At 30.9% G+C, this 10,260-nt stretch overlaps 1 protein-coding gene across 2 annotated transcripts in view; it reads right to left on the reverse strand.

Annotated features, from left to right (window-relative positions):
• Positions 1 to 4,099, reverse strand: part of LOC110038266 — a 21,954-nt gene extending 17,855 nt beyond the window's left edge. The window contains exon 1 of one of the 2 annotated variants that reach the window (XM_020743048.1): positions 3,938 to 4,099. The gene's annotated coding sequence lies outside the window, so the exon portion shown is untranslated. Of the gene's footprint in view, positions 1 to 3,909 lie in introns of both variants that reach the window. The other variant, XM_020743049.1, reaches the window with a different exon arrangement.
• Between the last annotated feature and the right edge of the window lie 6,161 nt (positions 4,100 to 10,260).

The raw sequence follows: 10,260 nt of genomic DNA on the forward strand, positions 1-10,260 counted from the left end.
TATATTCCAAAATTCCTCATATATATATAAATGTTCATATATATATGTGAGATTCATAAAAAGCAAAATCATTTAACCATATATTTATATATATATCTTAGGCTATGAAAATCTACATACCCATTTTTTAGTTTAAGAGTTATACACATGGATATAGTAAGATTTAAAGATTCAAAAGTTTGTTTCTTTTATTTTTAGTAGTTATATATATATAGATATTTAAAGGTTGAGAAAAATATGAACTTCATATTTTAGTTTAGGTTTTATATATGTAAATACATACAAAAATCTGGAGATTTATAGTAAAATTTAAGTGTTAGATATGTAAATACAATGAAGATTTGTAAAATCTGAAATTTGGCATATGAGTTCAAATGTTAGACAAGTAAATGCATTAAAATTTTGTGAAATCTGAGAGTTTAGCATATAAATTCAAATGTTAGACATGTAAATACAACAACAAATTCAGAAAACCTAAAACTTAATGTAAATACTCAAGTGCTTATGAAAACTGTATTATTATTTCAAAGTTTAGGTATCATATATATGAACACATTAGGAATTGTAAAATATATAAGTTCATTTTTTTAGTTTACATATTATATATATATCAAAACATATGAATATATATATATATAACTTAATTGTAATATATATATATATATATATATATATATATATGCATATGCATTGGAATGAGGAATCTAGAATCCTATATTTAGGTATCATACATGTTACTACATAAGAATCAAGGAAAGCAGCAAAACTATATTTAATTTCCTTAAGATGATTCAAGTAGAGCCAATTTTTTATTAGGCAACTTCTCAAGACTTCTCAAGCTTCTTCTCAAGCTTCTCCAAACATACTTTCTCTTTTTGCTTTTCTTTAAACACATAAGAACGAGAAAACTTGCACGCATGTGTGTAAAATTTAAGTATTATACATGTAAATACGATAAAAAAGTCGGAAACTTGTAACAAATGTATAAGTTTAAGTATTAGATATATAAATGAAATGAAAACTTGAAAATTTTGAGATCTGGCATATGAGTGCAAGTATTATGCATGTAAATACATAATGTTCATAAAGTCCTGTAATTTAATGTATGTAAATGAAATAACAAAACTTACAAGATCCGATATTCAGCTTAATTGCTTTGAAACGTTATCATGTAAACATATAAAGATTTACAAAAATTTGCATATATACATTTATACAAGTGTGAGCATATAAGAGATTACAAAATCTGCACACATGTACTAAAATTTACTTATGATGCATATAAACACGTAAAGATTAAGAAAAATCAGTAACACATATACACATTTAGATATTACACAAGTAAACACGAAAGGATTTAGGAAATCTGCATATATACTTACGTTTTAAGTATTATGAGGATAAAGAAACAAAAATCTGGATATATATACATTTGTTTTAAGTGTTATATATGTAACTACAAAAAGATTTGGGAATAAATAGCAGACATACATTTTGAAACTGAATTATTAAATACGCAAATGCTTAAGGATTTGGAAAATCATAAAACATATATTTAAATTTAGGTGTTATACATGTAAGTGCTTTAAAATTTAGAGACTATAATTTAGCATTTGAAATTAGGTATTGGAAATGCAAATACATTGAGAAATCTGAGTAGAAACATTCAAATTAGATGCTATATATGTAGATATATTAAAAATATGAAACTTATACACTTCAATTAAATGTTATATATATATATATATATGCATACCTTGAAATAAAAAAACTATATATTTGAATTTCGTTTCATGTATGTAAATATATCGAGATTGAAAGAAGACTAAAGTTTAATACTTCAATTTAGGTGTTATGTGTGTAAATATATAAATATTTGGATAATTTGAAGTTTAATATTTCAATATGTAAATGCTTTAGGAATTGACCAATTTATATTCTTATTTTAAAGTTCTAGATGCTAGGTATTTAAATAGATTAGGATTTAAAAAATTTGTAACTTAACATTTGAAATTAAGTGTTATATATGTAAATATATTGAAAATCTGAAACTTATACATTTCAATTAAATGTTATATATGTATATAATTTGAAAATCTGAAACTAGTCAAACCTTCATTTGGAATTTAAGCATAACGCATGTAAATACTTCAGGATTAAGAAAAAACACCAAATCTTCATTTGAAAATTAAATATAACACATGTAAATACATCATGATTAGAAAAACAACAAAACTTCATTTGCAATATAAGTATAACACATGTAAATATTTAAGGATTAAGAAAATATGCACATATTTTCAGTTTAGGAGTTATATATGTAAATAAATCAAAATATAAAGAATTAACATGTATATTTCAGATTTTAATTGTTTCACGTATAAATATATTGAATGGTACGTTTGTAAGTCATCAAAAATCAGATATCATACATGTAAACACATAAGAATCAATGGTATGCATTTAAATCTCCCAAGTGCGAGTATGTTAAAAAGGTTTTGGGAAGAAGGGCAAAGATGAAAATGGGGTTTGTTGCTTTAGCTGCTTCAAATAGCTATTGAATCCGAACAACTAAATGTTTTTTTTGCTGTGAAACAGATATGAAAATTTGAGCAGGACCCAAACGAGAGTAACATGTATATGGAGAGAACGATTTCCACTTATATCAATACTAAAGGTAGTAAATCCTTTCAAATTTCCCTGTTTTCAGCTTTAAAGAATATTAAAAATCTGAATTTATAGTTTTGATTTCAGAAGCAAAACTGTTTGCAACTCTTTGTTTTGATGATGGGAAGAAGTGAAGAATGGAAGAAAGATAGGAAGCTTAGGAACAGATCTATGGAGGCCCAACTATCCAAAAGAAGAAAAGAATGGTTTTTGCTATCTAAAATTCAAAGAGTTTCAAGAATATTCTTGCTCTCGGTTTCGGCTTTATGAGAAGTCACAAAAGAAGGAATGCTAAAAGTTTCTTGAAAGTGGAATAGAAGATTTCTTGAAGGTAGAAGAGAAAATTGTAGAGAATTTACCAAAACTGTGAGGATAGTTCTTGAATGACTCTTAGAAGAAGTTAATCTGAAGAATAAGTCCTTCAGCTCTCGCATAATTTCAGCAATGCAACGAATTCCAGAAAATTTTCCTAGATCAAATTTTTTGACAGAATAAAGGATTGGAGGGAAAACAAGATCCAATTGAGAAATATGGGATTCAAATTTCAGCAGGTGGTTTCTCGAATCAATATCCAAAGATATCTATAGATGATTTCCTCTCCAAAAAAGGGAATATAGTTGCTTCGCTTCTAAAAACTGAAAACTCTCTCAGGTTTTCTATTCCTATCAGTTTTGGTCAAGAATGGACTTCTTAGATTCGATTTTAGCAATATAAGCGAATATGGAATGCGGGAAAAAAGAGAGTGAAAGTTAGAGAGGCATATGGAAGAAATTTAAGGAATGTTTGCTTTCCAAAAGAGGATCATGGCTGCTCCTATTCCAAAAACCGAGAACCTACAGATTTCCTTCTTTTTCATCTTAGTTTTGACAATGAATGAGTTGCAGTTCGAAAGGCCAAAATCACGAAGTCCTCACACCTAGTAAACCGTTTTCTAACTTATTTTGATGTAATGCAGCCCATTTACAGAAGCAACCCAGCATAATCACTCAAATCAAAGTTCACAACCAAGACATTCATCCATCGGAATCAGAAACATCGATCAACCATAATACTAAGTCGTAAATCAAAGGCAAGTAATTGAGAGAAAAGGGAAAACAAGAACACATAACTCACCGAAAGAAATCTAATACAGTAACGAGCACCGAGAGATAGAGAAGAGTTATGAATTGGAGAAAAAAAAGTACACGTGAATCATAAAAAAAAGATTCGATCTTCACATCATCAAAGACGATTACATATTACCTGCCCAAAACAATGAGTTTTGATTTACCTCGGATGGTTCTTGCAGAGCTCAATCAGATGAAGAAGGAGAAAATCTTGCGAACCGAATGGAAGGAGAAGAAGGATCGGATGGAAGAAGGAGAAGCTTCTGGTCACTCTCGGAGGAGAGAAAATATTGGACTCAGCACGCGTGGAGTCTTTTTTTTTTATTTTATCGAGGCGTCAGGTGTTATTGATATTATTATATTGATGTATCAATATAATAATATTGATACATATTCTTAGAATATCGAAAATATTGAGGCATCAGTATCTTCATATTGATGTATTATTATATTATTATAATATCGAAAATATTTTTAGAACATAATAACATCTGAATAATATATAATAACATCTGAATAATATGGAATAACACCGGAGAATATTCTCTCGTGTTATCGAACCGATTTTTTTTTGTCACCTTCAAATGGCATGATTTCATTGGACTCCGCACGTAACACTACGTGCGGAGTGGTGATACAACATTTCTTTCCTCGAAAGAAGAGTGGACGGCAGCAGACAGGATCCGAAAATAAGGAATGGGCTTCGAGGGGTTTAGGGTACGTTTGGTGCTATTTCTTTAATTAATTTGGTCCCATGGCTCGTGTTCCTTCCAATAAAAGTTACCCTGCTGCCCTTGTCTTTCTCGAGTCTTATCTGCCTTTGTGAACCGAGCTCTTATTACATCTGGACTCCGCACGCAGAGTTGCGAGCAGAGTCCAATTAACATTCGCCACGTGGAATTGTGCGGTCATTCGAAAGAGAATGCAAAATAAATGAATTAAGAAGGCACGACCCGACCCGACTGAAACTCGATTCTAGTCCAATAAGCGAGAATGTTCGATGTTAATCCCGCCAAAAGTTTTTTGTCGCATTTTTTAGTTGTCACCAGTCCAGAAAAGTGCATTTTGTCGCTCTAGGTTTTCTTTGCGTTGGGTTCTGAACTGGTGCGATCGATTTCTCTGTAGACGAAGAAATATTGCTCATTAAATCTGAAAATAATGGCAGCTAACTTCAATCAAAAGTGAATTTACTTTAGTTTTATTTTGATTTGAGTTTTGCATTGTTGTGTTATGTTGGTTTAGTTGATTTTTGTTAGGTGTTTTTTGGATTTATGATTTAGTATTTTGGTGTTATAGTTTAGGGTTTGTATTGTCCTAGTTGTGTTGTTATTTTATTATTGTCGTATTAATGATGTATTATTGTCGTGTTATTATTGTGTTATGTGATTTAATATTTAGTTTTTCTAGTGTTATTGTGATTTTATTGTTATGGTATAAGGTCTAGGGATTGCATTATTTTGGTAGTCTGATTGTTTAGAAATTTGTATTATTTTAGTAGTGTTATAATTGTATTATTGTTGTATTAATAACGTGTTATTCTTGTCTTATTGAGGTGTTATGTGATGTTATTGTTTAGTTTTCCAATGTTATTGTCTTATTATTGTTATGGTTTAGTGTCTAGGGATTGTATTGTTCTAGTGGTGTGAGATATTTAGAAATTTGGTTTAATTTAGTAGTATTATAATTGTATTATTGTTGTATTACCAACGTGTTATTCTCGTATTTTTGAGGTGTTATGTGATGTTTTTGTTTAGTTTTCTAGTGTTATTGTGGTATTATTGTTAAGGTTTAGTTTCTAGGAAATGTATTGTTCTAGTGGTGTTATTGTTATGTTGTGGTAGTAATATTGTTATATTGTAGTTGTACTATTGTCGTAATATTATTATTTTATTGAGGTATTATTGTTGTGTTATTGTTATTTTATTGTTGTATTATGGTTGTGTTATACCTATTTGACCATCGTTAAGTTGGTGTGGTAATGTGTAGTGTGGAAATATGTGCAATGATCTAATTGCAGAAACGTTTCTTCCCGCCAAGAAGCTTATGAAAGTTATTATGTATATGCTCAGCATGTAGGATTTTCTGTTGGGATGGACCATAACAGCTATTGGCAAAACTCTAAGAAGACTAAAACCAAATATTTTATTGCGGAAAGGCTGGCGAGAAGGAGTCAAACCCGACAGATATTGTGATGTTCAGAAAAGCTGACACAAGAATTGGATGTCAAGCCATGGCTAGATATGCCATTGATGTTAAAGGGAATTGGAAAATGAAGAAATTCATTGAATATCATAACCACCCTCTTGCCTAAAGTGAAGATAAGCATCTTCTGCGTTCTAGCAGAAAAAATAAGTGAGTTAAATGCAGATTTACTAAGATCAATGACTGGATCAGGGATTCGAGCAACAGATGCATATAACTTTATGGCCACAGAGGTTGGGGTGGAGAACCTTGAATGTACGAAGAGAGATGCATATAATTTATTCAACGAGAGAGAAGGGAAAGCATAGAACAAGCAGACGCCAATTCTCTAATTTAGTTTTTTATGGAGATGCAAATTAAGGATACCATGTTTTCCTGGGATTTTGAAATCGACGGTTTGTAAGACTCGAAAGCTTTATTTGGAGCGACGGGTTATCCAAGCTTGATTATGATTGCTTTAGGGATGTAATAATATTTGAAACAAGCTTTAGATTAAATAAGTACAATTTATGTTGTGCTCCTTTCATGGGGGTGAACCACCATTGGCAAAACATCCTCTTTGGAGTGGGTCCTTTTTTGTCTGATGAGACCATTGATTCTTTCTTTTGGTTATTCAAAGCATTTATCTGAATAATGGGTGACAAGCATCCAACGACAATTTTCATGAATCAGGATCAAGCGATGGCGCGAGCCATTGAAGTTTTTCTTCCACAAACACAACATAGATTATGCCACTGACATATATACAAGAAATTTCCTTCAAAAGTTCGTTATGTTGTTCGTGTCAAAAGTGTGGGCGATCTCTTCTACAAATGCATGAGCAAGTGTGATTCCGAAAAGGATTTCGAAGAAACATGGGCCACAATGATTGAGAAGGGGAACCTACATAACAACATGTGGTTAAATGATATGTACAACATCAGACATAAATGATCGAGGACATTCAATAAAGAAATATTTAGAATTGGAATATTGTCAACACAAAGAAGTGAATCAACCAATAATATTTCTCACATCATTGTAAAGCCCACTAGTTCTCTCGTTGAATGTTTCGTTGGTCCAAAAATATAATGAAATCATGGCGTCAAAATGAAAAGGATGAAGATTTTAAAAGTGATTAATTGGTCATTACACCCGTGGTTAAAGGCAACCCAACCTTTAGGCAAGCTGCCACATTTTATTCGAGAAAGCTTTAGTCAAAGTTCAAGCAAGAGCTATTGGATGGGCTATGTGGACTTACAATTGAATGCTTTCCAGATAATGACTCAGAATATTATGTAAGGAATTTGGATACTCAAGGGACAAACAAGTACTGGATTGTGAAACTTGACAAAGTCAATTCTAAGGTCACTTGTAGTTGCAAAAAGATTGAATGATGGAGATATTATTTTCTCACTCTCTTTATGTGCTTAAAGTGGCTCAAATAAAGCAAATTCCCAAAAAATATTTGTTAATGCAATGGTCTGCTCAAGTTAAAAAGAACATGTATAACAAATTTGGTTATGAAGATATGAATGAATCCCACATGAACACTGGTTCTCCAAATGGTATAATATTTTGGTCACACACCCACAAGTTTGCATACTAACTCATTAATAAAGGAAATGAAACAACTGAGCAGATTATGTGTGAATCATTTAAACATCTGTCTGGAGATCTTGATGAGCACTAGCTGGAAAACAATCTCAAATAAATAATAAAACAAAAAAGAGAAAAACACCAAATACCCAATTCAATTTGAATGACCTAGCAAAGATGAGGCCTAAAGGAGTTTCTACATCTTGGTTGAAAGGGTATTAGGAGAAAAATAAGAGATCAAAAAGTAAATATTTCATTAAGCTGCGCTATTTTAATATATGCATTATTGATTTTCTCTAACCTAAACCACTACATGTAGGAAGAGAGCAAGAAGCATCAACAAGCCAACATCTCGATATTCATTGTGATGCAAATTTAATTGAAATGCCAGATTTTCTCAGTCAGGTAATTTAGTGGCATTAGCATTTGATTTTTATTCCACTTTTCTTTTTTTTATTCCACTTTTTGATTTCTCTATTATTGCAGGAATATGATGCATCTCAACCAACACAATGATATAAAAGATTGTTGATGGATTTGATAAGTGATTTATATTTATAATATTATTTTGTCAATGTAATTCAACAATAGTTCAGACATTTTCATATGATTCATTAATTTCGATGATAGTTAAATATAATCATTTTATAAAATATTTCGACAATTTCTTTAATTCAATGACTTATTGGTATTTAACTGTTTAAATAAATGTTTCTATGAGTGCTTCAGTGCTATGATTGGTAATTAAATGTTCCTTTTTCGAATATAACCTATTTAACACCTATACTCATCTCAATAACACCTCAAAATACTACAATAACACAATAATAATACGGAAAAAACACTTATAAACAATTATAAAATTATGAAATGTATATATTATTAATTAAATAAATTAGCTAAATAAGATTTATGAAATTATAAACTAAATAACACATCTAAAACACCTTGATTTTTATAAAAATGAGGTTAAAATTGCTACATAACACGTTATAGCAGCCCAAAAATGATCCAGGCGCGTTATACTGTCGTCCTATAACATAGGAGAATATTCCGTGTGTGTTATAACGTCGCTCCATATAAATCCACTATCGTGCACTATAACACATGGGGAATATTCCCCATGTGTTATATCGCCGCCTTATTACACCACCACCCCGCGGTATAACACATGGGGAATATTCCCCATGAGTTATAACGCAGTCCCGCGCTATAACACATGGGGGATATTCCCCATATGTTATATCGCCGCCCATAGCACCACTACACGCGGTATTATAACGCAGGCCTGTATTATAACACGGCCTTTGTTATATCATAAGCTACCCTAAAACACCACTACAAGTGGTATTATAATGCAGACCTACGCTATAATGCAATATTGACGCGTTATTTATTGAAATTAATGTATTATAGTTTAATTTAAACACTTTATTTTTAAAATCATCGTGTTATATGGCTATATTGATGCATTATTTTAAAATACAAGTGTTATGACGAATTATTGATACATTATTTAGAAAAATTCAATTTTTACACCGAAATATTGACGCGTTATTTTTAAATTAATTGTGTTATATGTCATTATAACTTGATATTTTCAAAATAAAAGTGTTATACTGTAATATAGTTATTTCTTATTTCTTCACATTGTAATTAAAATAGTTACTTCTTAACATAATAAATCGTATATTAAAATAGTTATAAAGTTGAAAACATACAATAAATTTTTAAATTAGATTTTTGCATTCGAAAGAGACTTATTAAGAACATGAAGCAATCTATACACAGTATTCTATGATAGCGCAAATATTAATTTACTACAGAATTGCTAAAATAGACAACTAAAATACAATTTAGAACATGTATATAACCACATTTTTATATAGTTTTATTCTTGGACCACATACACAAGGCGTAGGTAAATTCAGTTCTAAATCTCTTCATGTCTTCCTACCAGTCAGACGAGGTCCAAACAGTCTCTTGAGCTTGTGTCAACACCAATGTTTACATGAATTTGCATACCAACATAACACAATCAACAATATTACTTTGTGTTGGTGCACCCGTAACAAGTGTAAGTCCCCATGTCGCAGGTTTGGCTCTAGGAAAAGCCTTTTCCTCATCCTTTGCGAACAGCTTCACCTGCAAAGGTTATGAAAGTGTTATTTCTATGATATTAGGTGTTATTGGTGTGTAATACTTGTGTAATATACTTACAACTTGGTGGGCAACATCCTTATGCATACTATTGGGCAAAGAGTCATACAATTTCCATTTTCTCAATTTCAGCTCTCTCACCAACAAAGTCCAATGACCATTATGAATTATAGGAAATAATATAACTTGTGCTTCCTTTATACTTTCCTTCGTGATGTGTTTTGCAAAAGTTGCGATGTCCAAATTCCTATGCATCTGCAGAAGATGATAAATTGAATTGATTCTACAATGAAATTATGAACCAAATAAATATGGATAAATTAAACAATTGCAATTACCCAATATTGTGACGTTATAAAGATGGATTATATGTATAATTCAGGTGACCTGGCAATTCTTTCACGCAATATGTCAGCAAAAACATAGATATAATTGTTTCCAAATCACCCGTTTAGCATTACATCCTCGAGGCCGCCTCTGTCAATTGCCCTCCCAAAACCTTTATTTGCGAGAAAGTCATGTCTATATATTTAAGAAAAAAAGATTG

The sequence above is a fragment of the Phalaenopsis equestris genome, unplaced genomic scaffold (assembly GCF_001263595.1).
Source record: "Phalaenopsis equestris unplaced genomic scaffold, ASM126359v1 Scaffold232334, whole genome shotgun sequence".
NCBI classification, from domain to species: domain Eukaryota; kingdom Viridiplantae; phylum Streptophyta; class Magnoliopsida; order Asparagales; family Orchidaceae; genus Phalaenopsis; species Phalaenopsis equestris.